Source organism: Aulonocara stuartgranti (genome assembly GCF_965226115.1).
Source record: "Aulonocara stuartgranti genome assembly, chromosome: 16".
Taxonomy (NCBI): domain Eukaryota; kingdom Metazoa; phylum Chordata; class Actinopteri; order Cichliformes; family Cichlidae; genus Aulonocara; species Aulonocara stuartgranti.
The window spans coordinates 20,873,960-20,887,617 of NC_138952.1; the positions used below are offsets into that span (position 1 = coordinate 20,873,960).

A 13,658-nucleotide genomic window follows, 5' to 3' on the forward strand; every position below is an offset into this window, starting at 1 on the left:
GAAACGGCAAAGAACAAGCTCAGACCACTGAACCAGCTGCTGAATGAACCTGAAACTGCTTCCATGAGTTTAGAGCAGCTCTTGGAAAGATGCAAGTTGACACATGCAGAATATGAGAGATACCTGAATAAAATGAACATGAGGAGTACGATCATACTAAAGCGTGATCCAAAAGACTCTTGGATAAACGGCTATAATCCACATCTGCTTGAAGCCTGGAACAGTAATATCGACATAAGCTTTGTTTTAGATGCTTTTGGTGCTGCAAATTATTTAATGAAATATATATCAAAAAAAGAGGGCGGGCTATCTGAGTACCTGAAAACTGTCATTGAGAACTCCCATAAGGACAGTGTAAATGAGTGCGATGAAATGAGAGCCGTCATGCAGGCATATTCAAAGAAGCGAGAGATCAGTGCACAGGAGTGTGTTGCTCGTGCATGTGGTCTTCACATGAAGCAATGCTCACGTGCTGTAATATTCATTCCAACTGATGATAATCCTGTGAAAATGAGTCGTCCCCTGTCAGTTCTGGACAACACAACACCTGAGTCTTCCAATGTTTGGATGACATCTTTGAATGACAAATACAAAGCCAGACCTGAAACACCAGAGTATGAGGAGATGTGCATGGCAGACTTTGCTGCTACTTGCAGGATTGTCTATGGCCAACAGAAAAAAGGTAAAGATGTTTTGCCCCTTCTCAATGAGATGGGGTTTGTGCAAAGGCGCAAAAACAATAAGCCTGCTATCATCAGATTTCACCGCTGCTCACAAGAAAAACATCCAGAGCAATATTACGGAAGACTGCTTAAACTGTACCTTCCTCATCGTTCAGACCACGAACTGAAAACACCATCGTTGCCAACCTATCAGGCTTTCTATGGTGCTGGCTGTGTACAGCTACCAGGTACTGACCATCTTGAGTACGTGCAACACATTGTCAAAAGAAACAGAGAAAAATATGAGAAAAACAGTGAGGAGATCGAGAGCGCTGTTGAGGAATATGAGCAGAACAGAGGTGTGACTGACGAATGGTGTAATCTGGCACCTGAATCAGATCTCGTAAGTTTGCCACTTGTTGAACAAGAAAGAGAGCGAGACAATGAAAATGAACAGGAAGATGTGCCCGACTACAGCCGTCAGGCTGATGCTTCAACAGAAGTCAGAGCCATCAGGGAACCCCCTGCTATTGATCCCACATTGTTACGTCAGATGTTTCAGAATCTGAACAAGAAGCAAGCCTGCATATTTTATGCAGTTAGAGACTGGTGCATTAAAAGAGTCTGTGCTCTAAATCCAGAGCAGTTTTTCTTTTATATTAATGGTGGTGCTGGAACAGGAAAATCACATCTTATCAAATGCATCTACTCAGAAGCATCTAAGATACTGAGCAAAGTGCCCAGATATGCAGACGACGTTGACATATCAAAACCCACTGTCCTGTTAACTGCTTTCACTGGGACTGCAGCTTTTAACATTTCTGGAACAACACTGCATTCTCTTCTCAAGCTGCCTAGAAGCTTAAAACCTCCCATTCAGGGACTTGGCAATCAGCTGGATGAAGTCAGATCAGAACTTTTGAATGCTGAAATAATCGTCATTGACGAAGTGTCTATGGTGTCAAGACATCTGTTTGCATATGTAGATGCAAGACTCAAACAGATCAAAGGGACTCGGAGACCCTTTGGAGGCATGTCAGTCATTGCTGTCGGAGACTTCTATCAGCTACCCCCAGTGCGACAGTCTAAACCTCTCTGTGTGCACGACCCGTCTGAGATCGACCTGTGGCGGGAGCATTTTCAGATGATCACTCTGACTGAGATTATGCGTCAGAAAGATGATGTTGTCTTTGCAGAGATGCTGAACAGAATTCGTGTGAAAGGAAAGTTGGATGAGCTTTGCGAAGCAGATAGAAATTTGTTGTCACAGGCCATAACTGAACCAGCCCATTGTCCAACTGATGCGTTGCACATTTTTGCAACTAATAAAGAAGTGGATGCACACAACTCTGCAACACTGGCTCTGCTCCACACTCATATCATTGACATCCATGCAGATGATTATAGAAAAGATCCTAGAACTGGCAGAATGGCACTTCAAGACAGACCATTGAAAGGAGGTAAAAACGAGTTACCAGACACACTGAAAGTTGCAGAAGGAGCTCGTGTCATGCTCACCAGAAACATTGACATACAAAATGGTTTGGTTAATGGAGCTTTTGGAATACTACTTAGAGTAGTTCACTCTGAAAACGACCAACACATCATCAAGCTTGGACTTAAAATGGATAATGAGACATCTGGAAAGAATAACCGCACACCAGCAGACGACATGGTGTACATTGAGAGAGCAGAGGAGAATCTGAAGCAGAAAGGAGTGGTACGAAGACAGTTCCCAGTGAAGCTGGCCTTTGCATGTACAATACATAAGGTACAGGGTATGACAACTACATCAGCTGTTGTCTCTCTTAAGAGCATTTTTGAGCCCGGCATGGCCTACGTAGCTGTCAGTAGAGTGACGTCTCTCAGTGGACTGTATCTTCTTGATATGGAGGAGAAAAAAATATTCACCAACCCAGAAATCACTGCAGCGCTTGAGAACATGAGACAAGCCAACCTTGATGACATGATGCCTCTTCTACACGTGAGGCAAACACTGAGCAGGTCAGAGGTTTTCACCATTGTTCATCATAATACAGAGGGACTGCCAGCTCACATTAATGACATCAAAAGTCACCATGAATTGTGTCTAGCAGATGTTTTGTGCCTAACAGAAACACACCTGCGGGGCTCTTTTGTCGCAGAGAGTCTCCACTTGGAAAATTACAATTTGTTCAAACGCAACAGACACCTGTCCTACACAAACTTTCCCCAGATGGCAAACAGAAGTGGTGGTGGAGTTGCTGTTTATGTGAAAAGTGACATTCAAGTGCATGAAAAACAGTACATCCATAATGTAACTGACCTTGAATTTCTGGCTTTAAAGGTTGAAGCACCAGTCAGTGCTCTGATTGCAGTTGTATACAGACCTCCAGACTACACTCTGAGGCCATTCCTGAAAAACCTGGTAAGCCTATTAGACTCATTGGAGATCATGGACTGTCATCCCATCATAGTTTGTGGTGATTTTAATGAGAATGTTTTATCCAGTGCAAACAAACCAATCCTGGAGCTGTTTGAGTCTAGGGGATACGCACAGGTCATCACTGCCCCTACCACAGAGAAGAACACACTGCTTGACCTAATTTTCATTTCTCAGTCAGATCGATGTCTCCATTCTGGAGTCATGAAGACATACCATAGTTACCATGACCCAGTATACTGTGTATTGTCCTGTGATGATTCATGATCTAGATCTTTGAATACAGTAAGTAATTTCTATATTTTTGAATGACTTAAGAAAGTAGAGCGATATTTAAAAGTTGACGCCCTGCATTGCAGTATAATGGTTGAATTGTTTACATAAAATACAATTACATGAATTAAGTAATGATATCAGTAAAAGATGACAATTTTATTTATTACAGAAAATCTAAAATTCACTAACAGTAACCTATAAATGTCAGAAAAATCAAATATAGCAGTTTGAAACGAACAGTGTAGGCATATCCTCTCTGCAGCCAGGCTTCAACATCCTGCCAGGCTGCCCCAGTCTCACTGTGGCTGGGAGGGAGGGAGGGTGGACCAGAGGATTGCCTACACAACACATAAATGTTCAACAGCTTCTTCATTGTTTCTGAGAGAACAATAATGACTAAAGGTTGCTTTTTAAAAAAACAAACAAACAAACAAACAAACAAACAAACAAACAAACCTAATTACAGCAATAATGACAGTTAAGCCACTTTATGTGTGCCTCTATTTTGAAATACTATTTACAAAAATGTTATTATTTTGGTTTGTTATAAACTTTAAACTTTTTCAAAAGTATACGATTATATTTTTGGACAAATCTTTCGATGAAACATAAATTTTTATGAGCTTTTATCATGTTTCGGCCAGTGCATTTATTAGGGTGGGTCTGGGTTGATAACTGCACATTTCTGGCCAGAAATGTTTCAGCAGTGTTACATAAGTAGTACATATGTAACACTTGCTTTCTGTTACCAGCTGATACCCTACATTTGTATAGACATTGGATGGTGTGAGGTTGGGGAGTTGAGTGGGGGGGGGGGGGGGGGTTACGGTGGGAGCTGAGGGGGGGGGGGGGTGTTAGGTTTCCTTTTTTCTTTTTCTTTTTTAAGAGAGACACAGTCCTCCTGTGTCTTCTCCAAGCTTCACATGTAAGATCCAACAGTGTGAAGCACATAGCAGCTAGAAACTGTAATGCCACAGATCAGAGAGGCTTCATCATCACCATCTTCATCGCCGTACGATCAGAGCGTGAGACTTCACATCTGGAGCACAGGAGACATTCTGTGATAAGTCCTCCTTCTAGCTTGTCCCACAAGCAGTCGGTGAGATTTACTCACAACAAAAAGGGTTAATGACATAATTTCCATGAAAACATGTATTCATTCTTTGTAAAGTGTTTAAATTGTGTTTTCACTTGACCTTAGGAGTGTTAGAGTGTATTGTAATGTCTGTACTCAGGTGTTTCCCTCTGTGATCCATCCCCATCAGAGCTGAGACACTCAGGACTGAACAGACTGCACAGTTTCTGTGACCGAGCCTCCAAAACACCTTCTTTGAAACCACTCATGATAGAAGGGCTTCATATTTGCAGCAGCACTACTACAGGTATTCAGTTTATTACAGGATGTGTTTGTTTCTTAGGACCAGCTCTGAGTGCACACTACCTAACATATACACCTTTCTGTTCATTACAAACCAACTACTCTGGATCATACGGCCAGTTGGCAGGAATGTTGCTGCAGGAAAACATCCCTGGAGATCACCATCATTGTCAGACTGACTGTGCCTCCTCTGTGCAGTGTCAAGATCCTCTCTAAATGAGTGTGTAAGTTAACATTTTCATTATTTTATTCCCTTTGACAAGACAAGTATCACTGATATTTACATTTACAACTACATATGTTCCCGTTTTCTGCTCTTCTTTTAAAGTCCTCAGCTATCCTGCTTCTGTGCTGCTTGCCACACATCAAACACTGGCCGGATGACAGGGAGGATCCACTCTGAAGTCACTGGACATGATGAGGATCATATGGGACTTCATAGTTTCACAGAAACATTGTGCTCTGTGATTACAGGTTTTAAATGGACATAATGACTGCCTCTCTCTGATCAACAGGCTAAAGGATTGTTTTCATTGTTAGTGCTCTGTACAATGTATGCTTATTTAATATTTCATCACAGAGCAAACCTTTATTTATTTAACATTTTTTTATTTTGTTTTAATGTTGAATTAACTGTGGGGATTTTTTTAAGTGGGCACTTGGGATGTCATATGACCAGAAATGTGGTAACTGGAATTCAACAGTATGGAAGAAAAAATCTGCTGAGAACGAAACACATACAAAAACCCCCAAGAAAATTCAAATTCATTCCATGTAATCCAATCTAAAACATTTTAAACTGCTGAACAGCAACACAAACAGTGTTAAAAAACAGTGTTAACAGAATGATTATGATGATTTTGTACCAAAGTTTCAGGTCACATGGCACACCTAGTGTGTAGTGTGGGGTATCAGCTGGTAAGTATAGGTTTTTTCATATTTGTGTCCTTAGAGTTTAGATAGATAAAGCCTTGTGTATAATAATTAGTCATAACCACAACTCAAAGTCAGGGACTAACTAAATTTGGGACTTTGTGTCTGAGCCCAGGTTAAAACAATGTGTAAAAAAGCATTTAGTGGCATGGCTGAACAATGCTGTATTGATACTTATTTATCCATGTTCACAAAAAGGACTAATGTGTTTATTTGATTATTTGCATGTGTTAAACTGTGTCACCACCTTAGGCTTTCATTTGAGTTTACTCACAAATCTCTATACAGTTCTCTTTTACCACTGTGTGGATTCTGTTTACATTAAAACATAAAAAAGAATGAGTAATAAAAAGATGTGTAGACAGATCAGAAGATTAAGTAGACCGATAGAAACAGCTGTTCAGCCATGTTCTAAGAAACCAACACAATTTAAAGGTTCAGGATTGTGGTTTTAAAAGTTGAATTTTCATGTATTTCATATGTTGCTCATTATTTTTTATTTAGTTATTTAATTTAGTTATTTTTCTTTATTCTACCAGTCCTTTTCAGAAAGAAGCTGTAAAATATGACTTAAGATTTTTATGTTATTTTCTATGACATACAAAACAAATTGATGTATGTAATACTATGATGAAAAACATCATGCTGTATATTAAAGTTTGTATTTTCTGCAGAATGTTTGTTCATCTTTTAAGTTCATTTCAATTAGAAGAATATGAACTTTTAATATTCATTCAGAGGTTTTCTGACTCTAAATTTTCTTTTGTCATTACTCATCTTTTTATTATTTACATTTTAAACATGCTTAGCTTTTTCCAACTTCTTCTATGTGAACATCAGCTTTCAAAGGTTCTGCACTTTTATTTGCAGGTTAAAAATTCTGTATTTTCCAGCTCATTCAGATTTTTAACTTAACATTCAGCAATTAATTCATTTCAGTGCATACATTCAGATTCAAGCATTCACACTGCAGTTTCTTCAGAAAATGCACTTTCTAGTTATTATTAGTGTGAATGCTTGAAAAGCATTCACAGTATTGTTATTCGAATCTTTATTATTATTCCATTTTTTTATTAGTGTGAATGCTTGAAAAGCATTCACAGTATTGTTCTTCTAATCTTTATTATTATTCTATTTTTTTATTATTATTATCTATTCCGTACGTTTTTTGAAAGCCTACTCCTTCAAAACCGTTCAACTTAGAAAAACCATTCAAACATCGTTAGATTCCTATTCTTTTGGACATGACTGCTTCTATTTTTCATATTTTTAACATTTATATTTTTAATTTTATTCAACTTTATTCAACAAAAATTTCCCATGTATTTCAATGGGGAGACCCTTCAAATTCTCATTCAACTTACTCATTTTTAAACTCTTACTACTTCCACATACATTGACATAGAGCCACCATTCAAACTTTAAAACGAAGACAAGACATTCAACTATTCAACTTGTATTTATCTTTTCAATATCTATTATACTTTTTCTTCAGTTCCAGTTTAAGTTTCATGATGTTTTTTCACCCGTTTCAGAGTTTATAATGGGTGTGTATGGGACGGAATGTTGGGGCTAGAGTGAGACAGCTCAACTGCTAGAGTGAGAGGAGCAAAAAAATTAATCTTAAAATCTTTTTTAAAACTGCTGCTGTGTCCGCAGCGTTTGCTCTACAGGTATGATTTTACCCTCAAAACGTAGCCATCGCTGTCCTCTTTCATCCAATGTGTTTACTATTGTACTAGGTGTTATGGTTCTTTCATAAATGTCACCAATGCACAGCCTCCTCCCTCCAACTCTTCCATAGACTCTAATGTTAAAATGGCTCAGAAGGTTCGTTTGAAAATCAGAAGAGCATGGTGTCTTTCCACTGTCACCACGTCCATATAATAAACTCCACAGACATGAAAACTGAGAATTTGGTAGACTAGACATTGCTGTCGCTCACAGTGAAAGAATTTTGTCAATACGACTTTTACTTTTCATTTGGGAACGATTTGTTTCGGCCTGACTTTTCTGTTCATTTTAAGCAGCAAAAGTGAGGCGCATGTCTGTGTACGTGTGTATGGAGCCATTGGGTGCGGTCACTATAGCAACCAGGCTCACACCTGCCTGCTTAACGAGCTCTCTCTGCCACTCTGCCAAAATTAATCTTAAACACTTCTCTTTCAACTGCTGCTGTGTCCACAGTGTTAAAGCCATCATTTTACCCTCAAAACGTCGCCATCGTTGTTCTTTTTCCAACATCTTGTCTTTCAAAGCTCAGAGATGTAAACTTTTTAAACTGTGTGGGTCCAAGTGGAGGGATCACATTTTAGTCATTCAGTGATTCAAAGAATATGACCTTTTAATATTCTTTCAGATGTTTTCTGACTCTAAATGTTCTTTTCTCATTTCTTAGGTTTTTCTAATTTACAATTAAAACATTTTCAGCTTTTTTCCAACTTCTTCTTCTGTGTAACCTTCAGCTTTTAGCAGTTCAGCACTTTTGTTTTCAGGTTAAATTCGGGGTTTTTTTTTTATCTCATTCAAAATTTTTAACTTAAATTCAGTAATTAATTCATTTCAGTGCATACATTCAGATTCAAGCATTCACACTGCAGTTTCTTCAGAAAATGCACTTTCTAGTTATTATTATCTATTCCGTACGTTTTTTGAAAGCCTACTCCTTCAAAACCGTTCAACTTAGAAAAACCATTCAAACACCGTTAGATTCCTATTCTTTTGGACAACACTGCTTCTATTTTTCATATTTTTAACATTTATATTTTTAATTTTATTCAACTTTATTCAACAAAAATTTATAATGTATTTCAATGGGGATACCCTTCAAATTCTCATTCAACTTCCTCCTCTTTAAACTGTATCTACTTCCACATACATTGACATAGAGCCACCATTCAAACTTTAAAACGAAGACAAGACATTCAACTATTCAACTTGTATTTATCTTTTCAATATCTATTATACTTTTTCTTCAGTTCCAGTTTAAGTTTCATGATGTTTTGTCACCCATTTCAGAGTTTATAATGGGTGTGTATGGGACGGAATGTTCGGGCTAGAGTGAGGCAGCTCAACTGCTAGAGTGAGAGGAGCAAAAAAATTTATCTTAAAATCTTTTTTAAAACTGCTGCTGTGTCCGCAGCGTTTGCTCTACAGGTATGATTTTACCCTCAAAACGTAGCCATGGCTGTCCTCTTTCATCCAATGTGTTTACTATTGTACTAGGTGTTATGGTTCTTTCATAAATGTCACCAATGCACAGCCTCCTCCCTCCAACTCTTCCATAGACTCTAATGTTAAAATGGCTCAGAAGGTTCGTTTGAAAATCAGAAGAGCATGGTGTCTTTCCACTGTCACCACGTCCATATAATAAGCTCCACAGGCATGAAAACTGAGAATTTGGTAGACTAGAAGCTGCTGTCGCTCACAGTGAAAGAATTTTGTCAATACGACTTTTACTTTTCATTTGGGAACGATTTGTTTTGGCCTGACTTTTCTGTTCATTTTAAGCAGCAAAAGTGAGGTGCATGTCTGTGTACGTGTGTATGGAGCCATTGGGTGCGGTCACTATAGCAACCAGGCTCACACCTGCCTGCTTAACGAGCTCTCTCTCACTCTGTGCCAAGATTCATCTTAAACACTTCTCTTTCAACTGCTGCTGTGTCCACAGTGTTACAGCCATCATTTTACCCTCAAAACGTCGCCATCGTTGTTCTCTTTCCAACACCGTGTCTTTTAAAGCTCACACTTTTAAATTTTTTGAACTGTGTGGGTCCAAGTGGAGGGATCACATTTTAGTCATTCAGTGATTCAAAGAATATGACCTTTTAATATTCATTCAGATGTTTTCTGACTCTAAATGTTCTTTTCTCATTTCTTAGATTTTTCTCATTTACATTTAAAACATTTTCAGCTATTTTCCAACTTCTTCTGTGTGGTTTTCAGCTTTTAGCAGTTCAGCACTTTTTTTTTTCCGGGTACAAATTTCTGTATTTTTCATCTCATTCAACATTTTTAACTTAAAATTCAGCAATTAATTCATTTCAGTGCATACATTCAGATTCAAGCATTCACACTGCAGTTTCTTCAGAAAATGCACTTTCTAGTTATTAGTGTGAATGCTTGAAAAGCATTCACAGTATTGTTATTCTAATCTTTATTATTATTATATTTTATTTTTCCGTACGTTTTTTGAAAGCCTACTCCTTCAAAACCGTTCAACTTAGAAAAACCATTCAAACACCATTAGATTCCTATTATTTTGGACAACATTGCTTCTATTTTTCTCATTTTTAACATTTATATTTTTAATTTTATTCAACTTTATTCAACAAAAATTTATAATGTATTTCAATGGGGAGACCCTTCAAATCCTCATTCAACTTACTCATTTTTAAACTCTTACTACTTCCACATACATTGACATAGAGCCACCATTCAAACTTTAAAACGAAGACAAGACATTCAGCTATTCAACTTGTATTTATCTTTTCAATATCTATTATACTTTTTCTTCAGTTCCAGTTTAAGTTTCATGATGTTTTTTCACCCGTTTCAGAGTTTATAATGGGTGTGTATGGGACGGAATGTTGGGGCTAGAGTGAGGCAGCTCAACTGCTAGAGTGAGAGGAGCAAAAAAATTAATCTTAAAATCTTTTTTAAAACTGCTGCTGTGTCCACAGCGTTTGCTCTACAGGTATGATTTTACCCTCAAATCGTAGCCATGGCTGTCCTCTTTCATCCAATGTGTTTACTATTGTACTAGGTGTTATGGTTCTTTCATAAATGTCACCAATGCACAGCCTCCTCCCTCCAACTCTTCCATAGACTCTAATGTTAAAATGGCTCAGAAGGTTCGTTTGAAAATCAGAAGAGCATGGTGTCTTTCCACTGTCACCACGTCCATATAATAAACTCCACAGACATGAAAACTGAGAATTTGGTAGACTAGACATTGCTGTCGCTCACAGTGAAAGAATTTTGTCAATACGACTTTTACTTTTCATTTGGGAACGATTTGTTTCGGCCTGACTTTTCTGTTCATTTTAAGCAGCAAAAGTGAGGTGCATGTCTGTGTCCGTGTGTATGGAGCCATTGGGTGCGGTCACTATAGCAACCAGGCTCACACCTGCCTGCTTAACGAGCTCTCTCTCACTCTGCCAAAATTCATCTTAAACACTTCTCTTTCAACTGCTGCTGTGTCCACAGTGTTAAAGCCATCATTTTACCCTCAAAACGTCGCCATCGTTGTTCTTTTTCCAACATCTTGTCTTTCAAAGCTCAGAGATGTAAACTTTTTAAACTGTGTGGGTCCAAGTGGAGGGATCACATTTTAGTCATTCAGTGATTCAAAGAATATGACCTTTTAATATTCTTTCAGATGTTTTCTGACTCTAAATGTTCTTTTCTCATTTCTTAGGTTTTTCTAATTTACAATTAAAACATTTTCAGCTTTTTTCCAACTTCTTCTTCTGTGTAACCTTCAGCTTTTAGCAGTTCAGCACTTTTGTTTTCAGGTTAAATTCGGGTTTTTTTTTTTTATCTCATTCAAAATTTTTAACTTAAATTCAGTAATTATTTCATTTCAATGCATACATTCAGATTCAAGCATTCACACTGCAGTTTCTTCAGAAAATGCACTTTCTAGTTATATTTTATCTATTCCGTACGTTTTTTGTAATCCTATAACTTCAAAACCGTTCAACTTAGAAAAACCATTCAAACACCGTTAGATTCCTATTCTTTTGGACAACACTGCTTCTATTTTTCATATTTTTAACATTTATATTTTTAATTTTATTCAACTTTATTCAACAAAAATTTATAATGTATTTCAATGGGGAGACCCTTCAAATCCTCATTCAACTTACTCATTTTTAAACTCTTACTACTTCCACATACATTGACATAGAGCCACCATTCAAACTTTAAAACGAAGACAAGACATTCAACTATTCAACTTGTATTTATCTTTTCAATATCTATTATACTTTTTCTTCAGTTCCAGTTTAAGTTTCATGATGTTTTTTCACCCGTTTCAGAGTTTATAATGGGTGTGTATGGGACGGAATGTTGGGGCTAGAGTGAGGCAGCTCAACTGCTAGAGTGAGAGGAGCAAAAAAATTAATCTTAAAATCTTTTTTAAAACTGCTGCTGTGTCCACAGCGTTTGCTCTACAGGTATGATTTTACCCTCAAAACGTAGCCATGGCTGTCCTCTTTCATCCAATGTGTTTACTATTGTACTAGGTGTTATGGTTCTTTCATAAATGTCACCAATGCACAGCCTCCTCCCTCCAACTCTTCCATAGACTCTAATGTTAAAATGGCTCAGAAGGTTCGTTTGAAAATCAGAAGAGCATGGTGTCTTTACACTGTCACCACGTCCATATAATAAACTCCACAGGCATGAAAACTGAGAATTAGGTAGACTAGACATGGCTGTCGCTCACGGTGAAAGAATTTTGTCAATACGACATGTACTTTTCATTTGGGAAGAATTTGTTTCGGCCTGACTTTTCTGTTCATTTTAAGCAGCAAAAGTGAGGTGCATGTCTGTGTACGTGTGTATGGAGCCATTGGGTGCAGTCACTATAGCAACCAGGCTCACACCTGCCTGCTTAACGAGCTCTGCCTGCCACTGTACCAAGATTCATCTTAAGCACTTCTCTTTCAACTGCTGCTGTGTCCACAGTGTTACAGCCATCATTTTACCCTCAAATTGTCGCCATTATTGTTCTCTTTCCAACACCGTGTCTTTCAAAGCTCAGGCATTTAAACTTTTTAAACTGTGTGGATCAAAGTGGAGGGATCACATTTTAGTCATTCAGTGATTCAAAGAATATGACCTTTTAATATTCATTCAGATGTTTTCTGACTCTAAATGTTCTTTTCTCATTTCTTAGGGTTTTCTAATTTACATTTAAAGCATTTTCAGCTTTTTTCCAACTTCTTCTTCTGTGTAACCTTCAGCTTTTAGCAGTTCAGCACCTTTGTTTTCAGGTTAAATTTGATTTTTTGATTTTTTTTTATTTCATTCAATATTTTTAACTCAAAATTCAGCAATTAATTCATTTCAGTGCATACATTCAGATTCAAGCATTCACACTGCAGTTTCTTCAGAAAATGCACTTTCTAGTTTAGAGATGATCTTTCTAAAACACCAAACAAGCAGGATACTGGATCGTGATGGAAGAGAGCCTTTTTAATCATTTGATGTTTGCTGATCTCCTTGACGGCTTGCAGCAGCTGCAGTTTGATTTTGAATTCAACCCTTAAAAATAATGTAGTAATGATCGCTTCAGCTAAGGTGGACTGGAGGCAAATATTCAGTGAGGTGACTAAAGTTAGATATTTGGGTCACATCATCAGGGATGATCTCCGTGATGATGATGATGATGATGATGATGATGATGATGATGATGATGATGATGATGCACCCTTGTGGTAAACTGTATGCAGCAGCAAATGCACTAGTCTGTAAATTCCATATGATGGATGATGTTTTTAGAGCACATACTCATACAGTGCAAATAAATGATATGAAAGTTGATGGGTGGCATATAATGATGCATTCAGGATCTTGGTTGTTGTGCTCAGAGGTCACATTTGACAAGTGTAACCTAAATGTGATACGAATGTTCCCTTTCATGGGTTGCTTACAAATCTTACACAGAAATTTACATGTCGGTTAATTCAGTGCGTTTTGTCCTCATGTCGTCTTTTATTAATTTTCCGTTCTTTTATATTCAAATGGACTACAGTGTCTGAAATAAAGTTTCTCTAATGTAGTTGGAAGGGAAAAAACATAATAGAATACAGGAGATAAAAGCCAAGAAAAATATGAAAGATTTTATTGAAATGCAAAATCACCTGAAGACATTAAGTGTGTGGAAATGTGACGCAGGGACAGAGAGAAATCTAAAGAAGAGCTCAGGAAAAGAGAAAAGAGGAAAGGATGAAACCTATAAATTCTGGTCACGGCTCTC

At 37.5% G+C, this 13,658-nt stretch overlaps 1 long non-coding RNA gene across 1 annotated transcript; it reads left to right on the forward strand.

Moving 5' to 3' along the window:
- Window positions 1-4,222: 4,222 nt before the first annotated feature.
- On the forward strand, window positions 4,223-6,233 carry LOC309690225. The gene is made up of 3 exons (XR_014271674.1): window positions 4,223-4,742; window positions 4,859-4,962; window positions 5,067-6,233. It is a non-coding gene; the product is annotated as an uncharacterized lncRNA (long non-coding RNA).
- The last annotated feature ends 7,425 nt before the right edge of the window (window positions 6,234-13,658 follow it).